Source organism: Grampus griseus, assembly GCF_964374135.1.
Source record: "Grampus griseus genome assembly, chromosome: 9".
In the NCBI taxonomy this organism is placed as follows: Eukaryota; Metazoa; Chordata; class Mammalia; order Artiodactyla; family Delphinidae; genus Grampus; species Grampus griseus.
This window is the reverse complement of record NC_139003.1, coordinates 78,197,673-78,219,160: the sequence shown is the minus strand read 5'-3', so window position 1 is coordinate 78,219,160 and position 21,488 is coordinate 78,197,673.

Genomic DNA, 21,488 nt, shown 5'->3' with positions numbered 1-21,488 from the left:
TCCCATTCTTTTTTAACTTTATGGGCTGCAATTATATATTTGTTAGGTAGCTTAATATTATCCCACCTGTCATAAGGGTATTTTTTTTCAGTCTTTTATCTCTCTGTACTTCATTTTAAATAGTTTCCAGTCCCACGTCTTCAAGTCCACTTACATTCTTCTTCTACAATATCTAATATGATATTAATCCTACACAATTTTATATTTAGAATTATTACTTTTCCTACATAAAATTTCTATTTAGTCCTTTTTTGCATCTTTCATTCTCCCATTTTGTTCATGTTGTCCTTTAAATACTTGTTTATATTTAAAATGACTATTTACCACTTCTTCTGATTTTTCTATGATTGCCTTTATTTCTGTTTTCATATGAATCACATTCTCCTGCCTTTTGGAAATTGTAGTAATTTGGGGTAGTGTGTTAGGCATTGTTTTATAATGTCAATTGTCGGGATTTTATTGTCTTTCATTTTAGAGAAGTGAGCTTTGTTTTGGCAGATATCTAAGTTATTTTCTAGTTGATCCTTTGAGGACCTGTTTTTAAGCTTTCTTAGAGAAGGTTTAATGTAACTTTCATTTGAAAGATAACACATCTCAACTATTAAGGCATGACTTAGGGTCTTCACTGAGTACTGAGCAGTCTCTGAGGGTTCTCCAATATCTCGTGACAACTCAAATATCTTCACACCTTTTGTGAGCAGTGAAGATTTTTGTGGTACACACCTCCTGTCATATTTTGCCTTGCCTTATGACATTTCAGTCTCCAAATGAGGATGTTAATAGCAAAGACTCAAGGCGTCCAAAAGTAGATTTCAAAAGCCCTTTTTTCTGCATGTATCCCTTCTTTCTGAAAATATACCTTGCAATTTACAGCCACATAAGACTCACCAAATTCTAATCTTCACCTTCTCATGGTTTAAATTCCTCTATTCTGCACCTATAATTTAGGAGTTGGGTCTAGGAGGAAAGGCAGGGAGGTTGTAGGACTCACCTAATTTGTTTTCTTTCTCATGAAGATCAGATTTTTGCTGTCTCTTGTCCAAAGTCTTTAGAGTTGTCTCATATATTTTCTCACGTTCTAGTTGTTTATAGCAGGAGGTTAAGTCTATTTCTTATTACTCTATCATGTCTAGAAGTGAAAGTCTAACTGAGACTTTACTCAGTTTATTCTGAACCCTACACTCTTATCTTCTCTTTGCTGCTTTTATTGCCACTTGATTTCCCTGTAGGTGCACCCTGAGCCTGTGACAAATTAAAATTTCAAGGCTTTTTCATGTGAAGTGATCACAAATCAAATTTTTAACCTATATTTGTGTATGATACATATATATTTATATAATTTGTATTTAAAATTCAAATATGGTTCTTTGCATTTCCTGCTGCTGAGTGTACACTTTATCCATCTTGATTTTACTACCCATTATATAAACTGTCACTATCATTGTTTTTCATTTGCAAATGCAATTAGGATTGGTATTTTTTTCTTTTCCTTATAGGTAAAAATGTTGAATCATACAAAACTAAACACATCAGCTTCATTAAAAAACATCACCCAGTTTGGAATACACCATACAAATTCTTCAGGTTATTCAATCATTATCTCTTCCAAAATTCAGACACATTTATCTCCCTTATCCATAAGGATGTCATGAGAGATTTTTGACAACTACTATTGCCTTTGTATTGAGCAATCATTTGACCTAGGACTCTAATAACACAGTCAAAAAAGGAAACGAGGCTTGTTTGACATGGTTTGTTCCTAGTGAATTCATGCTGGCTTCTAGCATTCTCAACATTCCTAAGACCACATAAACCATATGCTTCGGAACCTAGTAAAGAATCTAGGATGGCTTAGGCATTTTTGAATTTTACTCGGGTTTTCAGTTTGAAAACTGAGGTATTTACTTAATTACCTTAAATTTACCTTAAATTCCATTTACCTTAAATTCTCAGAAAATACCAGGAGTGATTTTGCCAATGTAACCATGATGAATTTTGGCCTATAATATAATTTTCCTGGACCTAGAAGACTTGAATATTTTTAATTAAAGGGACTGTAATAGCTCTCTTTTTGCCTGCTCTATAAGGTCTGATTTTTTTTTTTTAATTTATAAAGGTTAACTGAATGATCTCTTACATTAGGAATTAAGAAGCAAAATTAGATTGTCCTTACCCTTATGAAACTCACAGTTCAATAAGGAAAACATAAAAAATATTCATATAAAATATGTAACACAACAAATGTGATGTCTTAAGGAAAACAGTCATATAGTTTTGCAAGATCAGGAGAACCTAGGTGTATCTGGGTATTTAGACAGGGTCTCCCTAAGCAAGATTTTAATCACCAGTAGCAATAAACAAGCAAGGTAGCCAGTGATGATTAAGAGGCTAGCAGTCTAAGCAAAGGAAACAATTTAAGCAAAGAAACAAGGAAAAAAAAAAAGGTTTATTTGCTAGGTTTTACAGCCCAATATTTCTCACTAGCTGCCATTGCCTCTCCACTCCTCATTTACGCTACAATAGGAGCTCGTTTTATCCTGCTGAGTAACTAGCCCTTAGAACAGTGGCTGGTATGGTACTCACTCAACAAATATTTGTTGACTGACTGAATGAATCAAAGAATGAAGAAAGAATGATTAAAACAAAATTATTATCCACTTTTCACATATTTACCAAATTTATTCTTACTGCGATTTGCTGTTCAGGTTGTTTCCCCAGTGGAATATAAAATTTTACCTTTTCTTCATAATCAGCATCTTACTTGCATGCTCCAAGTCAAATATTCATCTGCAAATCCCTTTATTTTGCTCTACTCTTGGTTAGTCTTTCCTCCTCTGAAATCCCATTGCATCATAGTATATGCAATGTTATTTATTATGTCATTATAGGTGTGCTTTACTACTATCTAATTGTTTGATTTCTGTTTATTTAGCCACACACCTTTGTTCATTAAAGTGCCTAGCCTAAAGCTTTACCTAAAACATGTCCACAAACAGTTTCATATCACAACACATTAATTCTTGAAACAATGAGTGCTACGTACATGTCTCAAACTCCTCTCGTGTCATTAAGCAATATGCTTAGTACACTGATATATTTTACAATATTATTCATGGTTAACTTATTAAAGTTGTACTCATTTCATATGTAAGAGGGCTGTACTGAGAAATTAGATTCAAGATGAAATCAGAACAGTGAGGATTAAGGAAATCCATATTCTAGAAACAAAACATATATATCATCAACTGCAAAGGAGCCAGATTGAAGGTTAAGACAGTGGGACAGAGACTAGACAAGAACTCAGAACAACAAATAAGACACAGCACTATAAAAGATATTTGGTTTCTTACCCTGCATCTGATGAGGCATACTTAATGGGACTTCGGGAATAGTTAGCAGAGGGTCAGGAAAATAACTTAATTCAATATGTACCAAATGTCACTTATTTTATATAATGAATCTCATTCAGTTCTCACAAATCCAATGAAGTAAATATTGTCATCTTTGTTTTATAAATAAATGTCCTTACAGACTATTGGTATATTTTTACAATATATATGTATATTGTCCAAAAGAAAAGACTGAAATACAACTAACTATTCTTGGTATAAGTCTTCAATGCTGTTTACATCAACCAACCAATGTAGCAGGTAAATGTTGCTGTTTTGTTTCTGTTGTTATTGTCTGGTGGTACATGTTGAAATATCTTAGAAGTCGAATTGCTAAACATTAGGCATTTTATGTATGCAATGCCTTTTTATGCATGTTGAGATATTGGTAATAAATGCTCTGGAAATGTGTCAGGATAGTGTTAATTCAGCCAAACATTATGAGAAAATTTCAAAACTACTATTATTCATTTGTTCATCTTTGGTATTATCCTTGAACCCCTTGTGGAAGAAGACCTTGGCAATAACTTATAACCTTCAACTGCCTTTTCTTTTCCAGTCTCAGTGTTGCTTTGACAACTTAATTTACTTAAGGGGCTATCAACTAACTTTACCAGCAGATCAAGAATATGCCCTAGGGCTTCCCTGGTGGCACAGTGGTTGAGAGTCCGCCTGCCGATGCAGGGGACACGGGTTCGTGCCCTGGTCCGGGAGGATCCCACATGCCGCGGAGCGGCTGGGCCCGCGAGCCATGGCCGCTGAGCCTGCGCGTCCGGAGCCTGTGCTCCACAACAGGAGAGGCCACAACAGTGAGAGTCCCGCATAGCAAAAAAAAAACAATATGCCCTAGACAAACAACATATTATATTTATTCTCTAGGTTTTCACTAGAGAATATAACCTTGAACTTTCTGATACCAAACTCTTACCAAAGCATATTTGTAGCAACTGGCGTTTATGTAGGTTTGCCATAAGACTATGGAATCTATTCAAAAATGTAGGAAAAATTTTCTTTTTTTAACATCTTTATCGGAGTACAATTGCTTTACAATGGTGTGTCAGTTTCTGCTTTATAACAAAGTGAATCAGTTATACATATACATATGTCCCCATATCTCTTCCCTCTTGTGTCTCCCTACCTCCCACCCTCCCTATCCCACCCCTCTAGGTGGTCACAAAGCATGGAGCTGATCTCCCTGTGCTATGTGGCTGCTTCCCACTAGCTATCTATTTTACGTTTGGTAGTGTATATATGTCCATGCCACTCTCTCACTTTATCACAGCTTACCCTGCCCCCCCTCATATCCTCAAGTCCATTCTCTAGTAGGTCTGTGTCTTTATTCCCGTCTTACCCCTAGGTTCTTCATGACATTTTTTTTTCTTAGATTCCATATATATGTGTTAGCATACGGTATTTGTCTTTCTCTTTCTGACTTACTTCACTCTGTATGACAGACTCTAGGTCCATCCACCTCACTACAAATAACTCAATTTCGTTTCTTTTTATGGCTGAGTAATATCCCATTGTATACATGTGCCACATCTTCTTTATCTATTCATCTCTCGATGGACACTTAGGTTGCTTCCATGTCCTGGCTATTGTAAAGAGAGCTGCAATGAACATTGTGGTACATGACTCTTTTTTGAATTATGGTTTTCTCAGGGTATATGCCCAGTAGTGGGATTGCTGGGTCGTATGGTAGTTCTCTTTTTAGTTTTTTAAGTAACCTCCATACTGTTCTCCATAGTGGATGTACCAATTTACATTCCCACCAACAGTGTAAGAGGGTTCCCTTTTCTCCACACCCTCTCCAGCATTTATTATTTGTAGATTTTTTGATGATGGCCATTCTGACTGGTGTGAGGTGATACCACACTGTAGTTTTGATCTGCATTTTTCTAATGATTAGTGATGTTGAGCATCCTTTCATGTATTTGTTGGCAATCTGTATATCTTCTATGGAGAAGTGTCTATTTAGGTCTTCTGCCCAGTTTTGGGATTGGGTTGTTTGTTTCTTTGATACTGAGTTCTACATGAGCTGCTTGTAAATTCTGTAGATTAATCCTTTTTCCGTTGCTTCATTTTCAAATATTTTCTCCCATTCTGAGGCTTGTCTTTTCATCTTGTTTATGTTTTCCTTTGCTGTGCAAAAGCTTTTAAGTTTCCGTAGGTCCCATTTGTTTATTTTTGTTTTCATTTCCATATCTCTAGGAGGTGGGTCAAAAAGGATCTCCCTGTGTTTTATGTCATAGAGTGTTCTGCCTATATTTTCCTCTAAGAGTTGTAGAGTGTCTGGCCTAACATTTAGGTTAACTTAATCCATTTTGAGTTTATTTTTGTGTATGGTGTTAGGAAGTGTACTAATTTCATTCTTTTACATGTAGCTGTCCAGTTTTTCCAGCACCACTTATTGAAGAAGCTGTCTTTTCTCCATTGTGTATTCCTCCCTCCTTTATCAAAGATAAGGTGACCATATGTGCATGGATTTATCTCTGGGCTTTCTATCCTGTTCCATTGATCTATATTTCTGTTTTTGTGCCAGTACCATACTGTTTTGATTACTGTAACTTTGTAGTATAGTCTGAAGGCCGGGTGCCTGATTATTCCAGCTCCATTTTTCTTTCTCAAGATTGCTTTGGCTATTCGGGGTCTTTTGTGTTTCCATACAAATTGTGAATTTTTTTGTTCTAGTTCTGTGAAAAATGCCAGTGGTAGTTTGATAGGGATTGCATTGAATCTGTAGATTGCTTTGGGCAGTAGAGTCATTTTCACAATGTTGATTCTTCCAATCCAAGAACATGTTATAGCTCTCCATCTGTTTATATCATCTTTAATTTCTTTCATCAGTGTCTTTTAGTTTTCTGCATACAGGTCTTTTGTCTCCTTAGGTAGGTTTATTCCTAGGTATTTTATTCTTTTTGTTGCAATGGTAAATGGGAGGGTTTCCATAATTTCCCTTTCAGGTTTTTCATCATTAGTGTATAGGAATCAAGAGATTTCTGTGCATTAATTTTTTATCCTGCTACTTTACCAAATTCATTGATTAGCTCTAGTAGTTTTCTGGTAGCATCTTTAGGATCCTCTATATATAGTATCATGTCATCTGCAAACAGTAACAGCTTTACTACTTCTTTTCCGATTTGGATTTTTTAATTTCTTTATCTTCTCTGATTGCTGTGGCTAAAACTTCCAAAACTACGTTGGATAATAGTGGTGAGAGTGGATAACCTTGTCTTGTTCCTGATCTTGGAGGAAATGGTTTCAGTTTTTCACCATTGAGAATGATGTTGGCTGTGGGTTTGTCATATATGGCCTTTATTATGTTGAGGAAAGTTCTCTCTATGTCTACTTTCTGGAGGGTTTTTATCATAAATGGTGTTGAAATTTGTCGAAAGCTTTTTCTGCGTCTATTGAGATGATCATATGGTTTTCATTATTCTGTTTGTTAGTATGGTGGATCACATTGATTGATTTGTGTATATTGAAGGATCCTTGCATTCCTGGAATAAACCCCACTTGATCATGGTGTATGATCCTTTTAATGTGCTGTTGGATTCTAGTATATTCTAGTATTTTGTTGAGGATTTTTGCATCTATATTCATCAGTGATATTGGCCTGTATTTTTCTTTCATTGTGACATCTTTGTCTGGTTTTGGTATCAGGGTGATGGTGGTCTCATAGAATGAGTTTGGGAGTGTTCCTCCCTCTGCTATATTTTGGAAGAGTTTGAGAAAGATTGGTGTTAGCTCTTCTCTAAATGTTTGATAGAATTCGCCTGTGAAGTCATCTGGTCCTGGACTTTTGTTTGTTGGAAGATTTTTAATCCAGTCTCAATTTCAGTGCTTGAGATTGGTCTGTTTATATTTTCTATTTCTTCCTGGTTCAGTCTTGGAAGGTTGTGCTTTTCTAAGAATTTGTCCCTTTCTTCCAGGTTGTCAATTTTATTGGCATATAGTTGCTTGTAGTAGTCTCTCATGATCCTTTGTATTTCTGCAGTGTCAGTTGTTACTTCTTTTTCATTTCTAATTCTGTTGATTTGAGTATTCTCCCTTTTTTTCTTGATGAGTCTGGCTAATGGTCTATCAATTTTGTTTATCTTCTCAAAGAACCACCTTTTAGTTTGATTGATCTTTGCTATCATTTCCTTCATTTATTTTTCATTTATTTCCGATCTGATCTTTATGATTTCTTTCCTCCTGCTAACTTACGGGATTTTCTGTTCTTCTTTCTCTACTTGCTAGAGGTGTAAGGTTAGATTGTTTGGGATGTTTCTTGTTTCTTGAGGTAGGATTGCATTGCTATAAACTTCCCTCTTAGAACTGCTTTTGTTGCATCCCATAGGTTTTGGGTCATCATGTTTTCATTGTCATTTGTTCTAGGTATTTTTTGATTTCCTCTTTGATTTCTTCAGTGATCTCTTGGTTATTCAGTAGTGTATTGTTTAGCCTCCATGTATCTGTATTTTTTTACAGATTTTTTCCTGTAATTGTTATCTAGTCTCATAGCATTGTGGCCAGAAAAGATACTTGATACGATTTCAATTTTCTTAAATTTACCAAGGCTTCATTTGTGACCCAGGATACGATCTATCCTGGAGAATGTTCCAAGAGCACTTGCGAAGAAAGTGTATTCTGTTGTTTTTGGATGGAATATCCTATAAATATCAATTAAGTCATTCTTGTTTAATGTATCATTTAAAGCTTGTGTTTCCTTATTTATTTTCATTTGGGATGATCTGTCCATTGGTGAAAGTGGGGTGTTAAAGTCCCCCACCCTGATTGTGTTACTGTCGATTTCCCCTTTTATGGCTGTTAGCATTTGCCTTATGTATTGTGGTGTTCCTATGTTGGGTGCATAAATATTTGCAATTTTTATGTCTTCTTTTTGGATTGATCCATTGATCATTATGCAGCAAAAACAAAAAACAAATCCACTGTATTATTAAAAAAAAAAACAGGACAGACAGAGCCCTAGGACAAATGGTAAAAGCAAAGCTATACAGACAAAATTACACAAAGCATACACATACACACTCACAAAAAGAGAAAAAGGAAAAAAATATATGTATCTATATATTAAAAAAAAGGAAGAGAAAAACCAAATCAATAAACAAATCTACCAATGATAATAAGCCCTAAATACTAAACTAAGATAAACATAAGACCAAAACCAAATTAGTTGCAGAAAGCAAACCCCAAGTCTACAGTTGCTCCGAAAGTCCACCACCTCAATTTTGGGATGATTCGTTGTCTACTCAAGTATTCCAGAGATCCAGGGTACATCAAGTTAATTGTTGAGATTTAATCTGCTGCTCCTGAGGCTGCTGGGAGAAATTTCCCTTTCTCTTCTTTGTTCTCACAGCTTCTGGGGTTCAGCTTTGGATTTCGCCCCACCTCTGTGTGGAGTTCACCTGAGGGTGTCTCTTCTTCACCCAGACAGGATGGGGTTAAAGCAGCAGCTGATTAGGGGGCTCTGGCTCACTCAGGCGGGAGGTAGGGTGGGGTACGGAATGTGGAGCAAGCCTGTGGTGGCAGAGGCCAGTGTGACGCTGTAACACCCTGAGGTGCGCCGTGTGTTCTCCCGGGGAAGTTGTCCCTGAATCACGGGCCCCTGGCAGTGGTGGGCTGCACAGGCTCCTGGGAGAGGAGGGGTGGACAGTGACCTGTGCTCGCTCACAGGCTTCTTGGTGGCGGCAGCAGCAGCCTTAGTGTCTCATGCCCATCTCTGGGGTCCGTGCTGATAGCCGTGGCTCCCGCCCGTCTCTGGAGCTCGTTTAGGCAGTGCTCTGAATCCCCTGTCCTCACACACCCCAAAAGAATGGTCTCCTGCCTCTTAGGCAGGTCCAGAGTTTCTCCCGGACTCCCTCCCGGCTAGCTGTGGCGCACTAGCCCCCTCCAGGCTGTGTTCACTCAACCAACCCAAGTCCTCTCCCTGGGGTCTGAACTCCGAAGCCCAAGCCTCAGCTCCCAGCCCCCACAGTCCCTGGTGGGTGAGCAGAGAAGCCTCTCAGGATGGTGAGTGCTGCTCAGCACTGATCCTCTGTGTGGGAATCTCTCTGCTTTGCCCTCTGCACCCCTGTTGCTGCGCTCTCCTCCATGGCTCCGAAGCGTCCTTCCCCACCACCCACCTGCAGTCTCCGCCCGCGAAGGGGCTTTCTAGTGTGTGGAAACCTTTCCTCCTTCACGGCTCCCTCCCACTGGTGCAGGTCCCTTCCCTATCCTTTTGTCTCTGTTTTTTCCTTTTTCTTTTGACCTACCCAGGTACGTGGGGAGTTTCTTGCCTTTTGGGAAGTCTGTGGTCTTCTGCCAGCATTCAGTAGGGGTTCTGTAGGAATTGTTCCACATGTAGACGTATTTCTGATGTATTTGTGGGGAGGAAGGTGATCTCCATGTCATACTCCTCTGCCATCTTGAAGGTCTCTCCCTTTTTGGTTTTATCTCCTGGGAAACTCCAACCATTTATGACTCACCATACCTACCGTTTTATCCTGGCTTTAATATATTATTACGCCCTTATTTTTCCACAACTAAACTCCTTTGGCTATATCACCAGGTATCATTATATATTTGCACTAACCACTTAAACCTATTTTAGTGAGCCAGACTAAATATTATACTATTACCAATCCAACAAACACAATATTTTGCGCTAATTTCTTATAGTTTCTTATCTACGTTGCATTTTGCTATCTCCTCTGTTGTGACTGTCTTGAAACTTAGAATCATGTCTTATTTCTGTTTGTTTATTTTCATGTCTTCTTCTTCGTGAACAGAATAGTAAATATTTTTTTTTCAGAATAGTAAATATTTTAATGGCCAAAATATTTAGGAAATACACGCTGAACATGAAGGGAACAAGAGAATACATATTTGAAAGTTGTGTTTAAGGCAGCGCTAAGAAAATGTCTCACAACCATGAAAGCCTTCATTTCCCTGAGGAAGTGCTTTTTATGGCGAGATGTATCTTTTCACATAACAAATCAATTGAATAATATTTTACACAGATGTATCACATTTCCTGGAGAACAAATCAATACCAATAGCTACTTTACAGAACTGGATCCTGAAACACCAAGTTTTGTGACACACCCTAACTCACCCAGCAGGCATATTGCAAATCTGGCAACATGATTCACTTTGAAATGAAAATGTTAAAACATTGTCTATATCTAAACAACCAGATTGGATGCTTTTCAAGGATTAGAGTACTGTCCATCTGTGGGGAATACTGAAGAAGATAACGGTGATGAAAACTTGACAACAACATGACACATGAAAGGAAATTCCCGCTATGATGGGTGAGGTGAAAGCCACATCTGTTATTAACGTTAAACAGGAATAAGGCCACACAATAAGAAGTGGTCCAAGGAAATGCTAACTGAATTGCTATTTTGATTTTCCTTTTTTATTTATCAGCACTTTATATTAATAGATGGACAATTACTGAACACAAATATCATAAGCATGAGAATATTTGCAATTTTACAGATAGAGTTCTGAATAAAACAGCTGATAATAGTCAATGCATTTTAGTTCTTTTTTCACAACTATGAAGGATAACTTTTATACCTAATGATATATTTCATATTAATTTTAGAATTATGAAGAGCTTAGATGTTTAAGAAATGTACATTTTATAATTATTCTATCAGGTTTTTTCCCCATTGCTGTGTGTACTATATGCTCGTTAAACAGTGGTAACTGGACAGAATATGTGGGCTTTGCCAGTTTGCTGTGGTTATAGTTCAGATAGAGAACTCCAGATGGAAAAAGAAATGATCCCCCCAGTACCCACCCTTTTCTTTCAGAGATTCAGGGTTAAATTCTAACTCAATCTTGGTCATTTCAGTGTCCTTAAAAGTTTGCAATTTCTTGGAATGTGTACTAATCATTTCCCAGAATTTTGGTTACTGAGGGTATACAGACCACATATATTTGAAATTGCCTATCAAGTTGCATCTTCTCCAGAACAATTCTTTACCACATTTACTCTTTTTTTTCCCCCATACAAACTTTGATGCTGAGCATGTTTGATGGTGTACATTAATTCAGATAGAATGATCTCCTGTACTTGCCCTGGGGAGGCATGTGTTGTCACATTAAAAAATCTAGTGACCAGTTTGCATGAGACTGAGTCCATCTACCATTCATTTAAATGACTAATTATGCATGGAGTTAGAATGATTATGAGGATGCAGTTTTAAAGAGTGGATCATATGTTGCTTAACTATACAGAAATTGTTAGCAAATGCTAATTGATTAATCGATTAGAAAACTAATTTTGTTTAGAAAATGAGAACTCTATAGAGTTTCTGAGGAAGTGGATTTTTTTTTCTTTCCTATTTGGCCATCATCCATATATTACAGCATGCTAGTGATCTGACTGCATATATCTTCTTTATCTCCTGACTGAGTTGTGGCTTTTCTGAAATAGGATGGAAGTGAAAGATGAGGGCAATGACTTTATTTCTTACTTCTTCAGTTTTTTAGTAGATAGAATAACTACCTCACAGTGAGTAGTTTTAGTTAAGATTAAATGGGATTTTAATTTCTCTTTTAGAATTTTCTCTTTTAGAATTTTTTTGACCACAGTTAAACTTCAATCAGTGAAGAAACTTTGATCTCTGTGTACCTTAGATGCTCAATGAAGATCAAAATTTATGCTGGAGGAGAATATGGAAACCCTCAAATAACAGAACAATACTCAAAGGAAGAAAATTCTTCTATAAGACAAAAAGGAATGAGGGATCAACTATAGACATGTTTAGCTCTTCCTTAAAATTGACTATCATATTGTCATCTCAGCCATCTGTTTTTCTTTTTGGTTGTTCATTGTGGACAGTAAAAGAAGTATGTGGATTGTGACAACAATGGAAGTTTAGATCATCCCTTAATGAAATTTAGAATAGTTAAAACTGAACTGAGCCAGTGAAATATATTGGGATGAGTGTGGTTTGGCACCACATAGACTTTCATTTAAATTGCTGCTGCTTTGCCAAATTCTCATTAGGTGAATAAGGGGCAAAATCAATTAATATTTCTAATTCCTAAGTTCGTTATCTCTAAAATAAAAATAATGCCTATATCACTGAGTTATGGGGAGAATTTAATGATATAAAATATGTAAAGTCATAACACATAACAGGCACTTAGTAAACAATAGGTATTACAGTGGCAGTAATATTAATATCTGTAGGTTTGAGACAACACAAGGCATATGTGACAGAAAAATTACATAAACATTAATTCCAGGTGACTAGATATAAACTCAGAAAATTATGACTGGAATTAAAGCTGAATTGTGATTAAAGAAAAAAAAGTTAACTAAAGTTTATTATTCCATTATCTGTACTGCAATTCTGAAAACAAAGGCTTTGTCTAATGGGGAGGACACCTTGACCCATGAACCTAAAGTACAGTCTGTATCATAGAAATACTTCTGTAGTATTGACAAACGCATCTGGCTATCATAACATGTAACATATGCATATTATACATATAACTTTTTCAGTCACTGATGTAATCTAACATGCCATGTTTTGATTCCATGTTCACTAAGCAATCCTTGAACTATAATTTGGTATTCTATGTATTTTGCCTTTTCAGCAAACTTACATCTGTCTTGACCAATACTTGTTATTAATTAATGAACTATCCTAGTTTATGAATCAGATGCTATAAATTTGGTTAATATGAGCCAGATATTTTGAGTCTGATCATTCTGAATCACTGAAAAAATCCAAGAATCTGGAGTCACAAAGCTTGGACCATTATTAATTTTTAACCAAGGTCATGCCTTTCTGTTGGACACACTGGAGCAGTGATTCTTTATGCTTGTAAAACACACAAAAGTCTTACTAATACCTAGTCTTTATGAAAAAAGAGTCCTTTGATTTTTTTTTTGGAAAATGCTCACATAATAATAATCATATGTTTAGTTTTCATTGATTTAAAAAATAAGTATGATAAAAAGTAATTAGGAATTTAAATACTAATTAGTAACGTTGGTAGTTATCAGGGCTATTAAGAAATATTTTCTCTTCCTTCTTAACATCTGGTAGGACGCTTCTCCATTCCTTTTGAAATTAAGCCTGACAATGTGCCTTACTTTATCCAATAAAACACGAGCGTAAGCAACATGTTTTACTTCTGGGCAGAAGCTTTCAGAACATGTACATGAATTGCTGTCTTCCCTTTACATGATTTGATGATGATGGAAGCATGTGTCCAGAAGGAGCATCCATCATTGTGGGCTCATTAATGATTACAATGAGCCTCTAGACGCCCCTCTCTCCCTGCTGGCACTCCTTGGTCATATAACATGAGCAAGCAATTTGAATTAAAACACTGATATTTGGGGTTACTTGTTACTGTAATATAATCTAGCCTATTTTGAGTTACATGACAACTAACTGCACACTGTTGAGAAATAGTGTTTTATAAGTCAAGACATCATATTTTTCCAACTATAAATATTCAATGACTTATCATTGTATCAATTCTTAGCTCCCTTGCTATTATACTTCTGAACTACCAGGAATCCATAGATAATATAAGTACTGTTTTGTCTCACTGAACATCCCAAACCATAAATGCTAATATTGTGAAATCTCAAACAGTGGACATACACATTTCTATACCTAATACCCAAGTATTTTGAGGGACGTGTTGTTCCTGATATAGAGAAAGATGAAATCTTACTCTTTAGAAAGTGTCTCAACAAATAGACACTCCTAGGCTTATCCCTAGTTCTTGTTCATCTAAGAGTAAAGCCAATTAACCAGTTTAGCTCACATTCATTCAACACATTCTTTGCTTTACACTTAGTGCTTTTGTGGATTAACCCAGTTGATTATTACTAAAACCCTATAAGGTTGTGCAGGGAAGAAATTGAGAAATACAAAGTTTAAAATGTACCCCTGGGTATGCAAATAAAAGATGATTGAGGAGCTGCCTCTTAGCTATCCTGCATTATCTATCAAAAACATTTGTTCAGGTCACTCTAATTCATATCTCAACATAATCATTAACTGATCACAAATCCACTGTATTTTAACATGTGATTTGGTCTAAATGTTATCTTATAAATTAGCCATCAAAAATACCAAACATCTCATTGGGCAGCATACGGAACATCATCACTGGTACTGTAATAGCCTTGTATGGGGACAAATCGTTACTGACTTACTGAGGTGATCATAATATATTTAAATGTTGAATCACTATTTTGTACTCCTGAAACTAACAGAATGTTGAACGTCAACTATATTTCAATTTAAAAATATCAAAATCTCAAAATGACAAAATCTAAATATTTTAATGTTTAAATTTGATTAACTGTATGTGAATAAATCCATTATGTTTATACACACACACGTACCACAGGGATAAAAAAAGTATAGGAGAGATAGAGCAATGTGCTTAGTGCTTCTGTGTATGTGTATCTTAACAGGGTTCCAAAACTGAGTTTGACAGCACAACCTAGTCAGTAAACTCAGAAGCCTGTAGAAGAGAAACGTCAGCTACTGAGCCGTCCCGCAGTGTGGTGCATTGCAGTGAAGCTGCTGATATGATGACTTATTAAACAGCATGTTGCCATTCACTAAAGACAATACCCATAGGTTCAAATGCGGACCATTAAAGGAGGAGCTTTATCCATTTTCCAGTTGGAAATCAGTACAAAGCCCATTTTTCTATCAGCATGCTCCTCAACAGGAAAATAAACTTATCAAGAGTTGAGAAGAACTAACAGAAAACAAGCAGAACAAAATGTTAACTATTTTCTTCATGAATGCCATGTAATAAATAGATTAATACATTCATAAGTAATAACCACACAATAAAGTTTTAATATTGACCAAAGAAAATAGCTGAAGAAAAGTTTTGATAGACAGTAAAATAAAACTTTTTTTTAGGTTGCCCTTTGAATAAGAATACATGTTTTAATATAAAACTTGATTTTACTGGCAATTTGAAACAAGTTTGAAATGAGTTTTTTGTTCGAACCATTTTATTATTTCTCTCTGCTTTTGTATTTTCACCTAAAATATACTTAATCAACTATTGGCTAAATGATAGTGGGTAACAGATTGTACAGTATTCTCTATGATATGTATCCATATGGGAAATTATCTATATACCTGTATATATAAATTAAAGCAATTTCACTTTAATTTTCTTAGATAAGACAGTATAATAAAAAGAAAAATAGAACCTTGTTAGGTTTGGTAGACATGGATTTTAAAAGGCTTAAATACTTTTAAGACATTTCCTTCTTAAAGAAATATGTGAATATATTAATGGAATATTTCTTATAATGAAGACTTTTTAATCAATAAAAACATAGCAGGCCATTGGAGCAACAATATGAAGCCTCTTAATTTAAATTATTCAGGATACAAGGAGTAAAAACTGGAGAACCACATGAGTGAAACATAAGATCTGAACTTCCTGAATGATTCACTTAGGCAATAACAGGCTATCAATAAAAAGCTATGAACTCTCTCAACCATATGTAAAAAATAAATAAAATGCTGCACACACAGCTAAATCTCATGTTGCAAATTCTTTTTATATCCATGTTTAAACATTAAGTTCTAAAAAGAATACCCAAGAGAACTGTGGATAAGGGCTGGTGAACTACGGACAAAGAAATGTATGGAATGCCTGGAAAGAGCTTATTTTATTAAGCTCTGAGATAACTAAAGATTTCAAGAGAACGGTTAGAGTCCTCTAATTTCTGGGCCCAAGGCCTGTTCTGCAGGAGCAATCTGTATGCATTTGTTTATTCTAAATGCTAAAATTCCTGACTTTAAGCTTATACAATGAATCTCACTCTGGAAATTGTTCAGGCAACTGCAAGAATCAAGCATTGTGAAGAGAAAGCTAAGATGAATGGGAAATTATATCCAAAGCATCTGCTCTCAGTGTTGCTCTGATTGGTCACAAAGGCATGAGCAAGTCGTGCAAGCACTCTCAATTCTCATGGAAAATCATGCAAGTAGGATGCATTTTTCCTCAAAAAAGTAGTGTACTAAATTCTTAAATAGTCAATGAATTGAAGAGAATTTTATAGATGGCATGATGCAAAAACATCTGTTCATTCTGGCTTTTATATCTTGTACACACTCAATTTTAAACAGGCTGATCGTAGTACGTGAATCAGTTAACTATTGCCACAAGGGTGCTAAGTAAAAACAATCACAGAAACCTCACTGAGGTACAACCATAAAGATTTTTTAGCTCACAAATCTGGTGGCTGGGCCAGGTGGGATAACTTGGCTCTGCTCCATGTGTTTGTCATTCTCCTCCTGGGACCAGTGGACCAGCCTGGACATATCCTCTCATCTTTGCAGCAGGAATGACAAAGGGCAGGTCTGACATTGCAAGTGTTTTTCAAGCAGGAACAGTCTTGTAATATTCCACGGGTAATTTATATGGCAAAGGCCAAAAGTCAAGGAGGCAGGAAAAGTACACGTCTCTTGTGGAGATGAGATGGGGAGAGGAAGCAAATATATCTAATCTGTAATCTACCACAGAAATCCTCCCTGAAAATCTCTAATTTAAACAAAGACCTGATGGAGCTAAGGAAACAACCTATGCTTATATTGAAGGAAGAACATTTTTTGGCAATAGTAACACCAAAGAGCAAATATAAGGAATTGGAGCACATCTAAGGAGCCAAAAACAAACAGGGTGATTGTGAAGCAGAATGTAGGAGAAGGGGTCAGATAGGTAATAAGAGACTAGACTGTACGCCACATTTTGCTGATTGTATGGAGTTTGGCATTTACTCTGAGATGAAAAGTTGCTGGAGGCTTTTAGACAGAAGAATGACAGTATGCAAAAACACTTCCAAAGGATCACCATGGCTACTGTTTCGAGGACAGCATTTACCAGGAATATCTGAAAGCAGTGAGACAGGTAGGAGACGAATACAGAGCTCTGACCAAAAGCATAACATTGGAAAAGATGACTAGAGTTGGATTTAGTAATTTAGTCATTCTTCCTGTCTACAAATATTTTGATCACCTACTATGTGCCAGGCACTGCACGTAGCTTATATCTAGTGGATGTATTTTGAAGCTGGGACCTATAGAATTTGCCAGTGAATCTCTAACAAGAGTCATTTTCATTAAAACAAAATAAAGAAACTTGACAATTCAGGAGAGGAAAAGGTACCTCCAGATTTGGTGGGCAACAGATCGAGGAGCTTAAATGTGTTTAGCTATTGGGTCTGCTGCCACACCGAATCTCGAGGTTCCTCTCTCTTTTAAATCTTGGAGGTTCTGTGTTTTGTTTTAACAAGGAAAGACGACTTCTCTTTCAAACAAGGAAAAATAAGAATAGTAATGATATAGGGAATATTGTATTGAATCTGTACTTTCTTAAGCTAATAGTAAAATGTAAATATTGAGCAAAAGAAGAGAAATATGAGAATGATATAAAACTGCATTAACTATTCTATGCATTTAATTCAATTTTAAAGCTCCACTTACTTTCTATTGCATATAAGACAGCAGAAAAAGGATTGAAGTGCTGACAGCTAGTCAACCCAAGAACACAGGGCATATTCCACAATAGAACACATCCCTCTAAATGACCCATAAGAAATAGAAATGGACCATATACATACTAAGTATAATAAGGCAACAGACTCAGAGAAGGTTTAACGTAGGGATGTGGCAGAAAAGAGTAGAGTAGAAACTGAAACCAGCTCTTTGAGGTGGTAGCTTTTGAACTTCTCCAATACATTCCTCTCTTATGTTACACGGTACGCATGAGGGGGTCATTTCATACGGTTGACAAGTCTAGTGATAATAAGTGGAGATGAGCTGGAACTGAAGCCTGTGACATGTCTTCCGGCATAGAGTGCCAAAACACACATGGGGAATCCAGCCTGAGTAGCTAAAAAGAACAGATCCTATATATGGAATTATACTTGCTCTTCAAGCTCTCCAAATCCTGTTAATAACACTTAAGTCTTGGAGGATTTTTCTGTTTATTAACACTACTTCTGCCTTCATCTGATAACTTCCAATGAATACACTGAAGATACATATGTTAAATATTTGATTGTTGCCATCAAGTATTAGCAGTATTGCTTTTGATGAAATTGCTCAAACTTCAGTACCAGTGAGATTATTTTCTTCCTATGTACTCTATGAGGCAGTAATTATTTTCTTGGTTGATATTATCTAGAAACACATGAAAATACATGTACATTCTTATTATGAAAATAAGTAAGACTTGAAGGAAACTTCTTTAAAATAGAGGAAAATTTAAAGAAGGCTGAAGTACAGCAATTTTATATCCTACTTCTCTTAAAAACTCTGAACTTGGATGGTCCAGAAATATTTTTAATCTTTATCAATTATTCACATAATACAGTAATTAGCTCAGAAATGTGAAAGCTGTGTGTTACGGAGGGTATTAGAAATAGCTTTTTGAAGAATCAAGTTTATAGTTGGTAAATATGAAATAAAGTTACTATTATTTATTGATGCTTATAATATTTTGAAAAAATCTTGGTGTTTTTACAATTAATGTCTTTATTTTACTGTTTTATTCCATTCCCACAGCAGCTAGGGAGAGAGAGAGAAATAGAGAGAGAGAGAGAGAGAAGATAATATTTCTCTCATTTTATATTTAAGAAAATAAGGAGAGTAAAAGTTTAAATGACTTACCCCCAAATTACCCCGAGTCATGGTAAGAATATCTCCTATTTCTGTGATGTCAAACTGTGTGTGAAGATTAGATCATTGATTCATTTTTGCTTGGTATGGCTGAAAACAAGCTCAATCTTTTAAATATCTTTTGATAGTGGAACTTCAATTTTTCAAATCTGGTTTGAGCCTTGAAGCCCTCCAATGTTAATATACAAAAGAAGAAAATAAGAAACTGCTCAGTGTGAAATATTTCAAAGTGTAAAATAGTTTCTGTTTCTTGCAATATGAAGGATTACGTGTTAAGTGAAATCAGTCCATGTACAGCATACTTAACACACCAGATTTTCACTCAGTTTCTAAAACAAAAGTTGTCATCCATAAACAAAAGCATGTGATGTGTCCCCCAAACAGCTCATTCAACATTCTAATTACAATTCTACTCACTTAGCTTATATTCAGTTCAATAAACATTTGAGTGACTATTTTATGCCGGGCATCAGAAACACTTTCAATGGACTTAGAGTCTAGTGAGAGAAGCTGACAACAAAATAGAAATTTTCAATAATGAGAAGTGCTAAATTAGAAGTTTGCATAGGTAGCTAGCTGTAGGTTAACACTTAGAGGATGGACCATCAGCCTCTAGTTTATTTAGAGGGTAAATGCCTTTCTAAATCGGTACACTCTGGAATCTGGACTACCAATGGAAAAGTAAGCTAATTTATATTCATTTACCCATTTCCAAGACAATGTCAAACAAATCTGAATTTTCTTCACATAAAGGTGACAATTTTTTAAACACATGAGAATTCTCATCTAATTTTGTGACTTTTCATTTTTGTAGATAAATATATTAAAGATGAATATATTTTGCAATACTGCTTATAAAAAGGTTCCATTGAAAATAAAAAATAAGTAATATTTACATATGAAAGAAGAAAAGACAGTACAGAAATAGGAACTTTTTTTATATAGTTTTCATCAGTCATATTTATTTCAATTAAAAATTCTGATGGTGGTTTTTTTTCTTTTTTTTTTTTTTGCTGTACGCGGGCCTCCCACTGTTGCAGCCCCTCCCGCTGCAGAGCACAGGCTCCGGACACGCAGGCCCAGCGGCCATGGCTCACAGGCCCAGCCGCTCCGCGGCATGTGGGATCCCCCCGGACCGGGGCACGAACCCGTGTCCCCTGCATCGGCAGGCGGACTCCCAACCACTGTGCCACCAGGGAAGCCCTCTGATGGTGTTTTAATGGGTAAGAAAGCATAAGCTAATGTAAATACTTTATAGCATCATTGATACCCAAACTTAGCACTCTTTTTTAATATGAAAAGATGATAGTTACATAACACTGCTTGGATTCTTTTAAGCATTTCTACATAAAGTAGAATAGGTTACATCAAATTCAATTTAAGACAAAAAATTATTTTATCAAGAACACTGGAGAGAAAAAATTCTCAACATTAGTTTAAAAGAAAGGAATTTTTTTCTTTTGTCAATGATTTAAGAATGAACATTTCAGAGGATATTTTTTTAGAAAATATGACCCATAATGTTTGAAGTTAGAATAAAGATTTTCAAAAAATGAGCTAGAATATTAACCATTTTACTCCACTAAATGTATCCCTTTCCTCATCATAATAATTAGGAATATTTAATGTAAACATACATTTCTACTCTTGTATTTAGATTTTTTAGAATTATTTTCAGGACTTCCCTGGTGGCGCAGTGGTTGAGAGTCCGCCTGCCGATGCAGGGGACACGGGTTCGTGCCCCGGTCCGGGAAGATACCACATGCCGCAGAGCGGCTGGGCCTGTGAGCCACGGTCCCTGAGCCTGTGCTCCGCAATGGGAGAGGACACAACAGTGAGAGGCCCGCGTACCGCAAAAAAAAAAAAAAAAAAAAAAAAAAAAATTATTTTCAAAAATACTTAAACAATTGTGAACACAAAAACCATAAGCCCAAAATGGAAATGGGCTAAAAGGCATTATTATTTTGAAAATGTAGTACCTTGATTCCTCACTGTTTTGGAGTCTTCCAAGCTATATAACTAATATGGTTAGATTGTAAGTTTCTCGATATGACTCATTTTATTACAAGACACCTAGCAAGATATATTAAATATCCCTCTTCCAACTATATTATGTGTTTGATTTTTCATAGATTGCAAAATTACTTTTCAAGAAATGTATATCAATCCAATATATTTTTTAAAGTGTGGCATTTTTATGGGTATATATGACTGCCTTACTCCTTAGAATTGCTCAGTATTTTATGTTCCTAATTCACATTTCAATGGGTAAACTTACTGATTTTTGGCACTTATTGTCAATGGTCCTCTGAAAAAGAGTAAAAAGGTATAAACAATCCATTTGGTATTACTTAGCATGATTAACATTTTTAAATTGTTAGATTTTATAGCACCTTAGTACTTA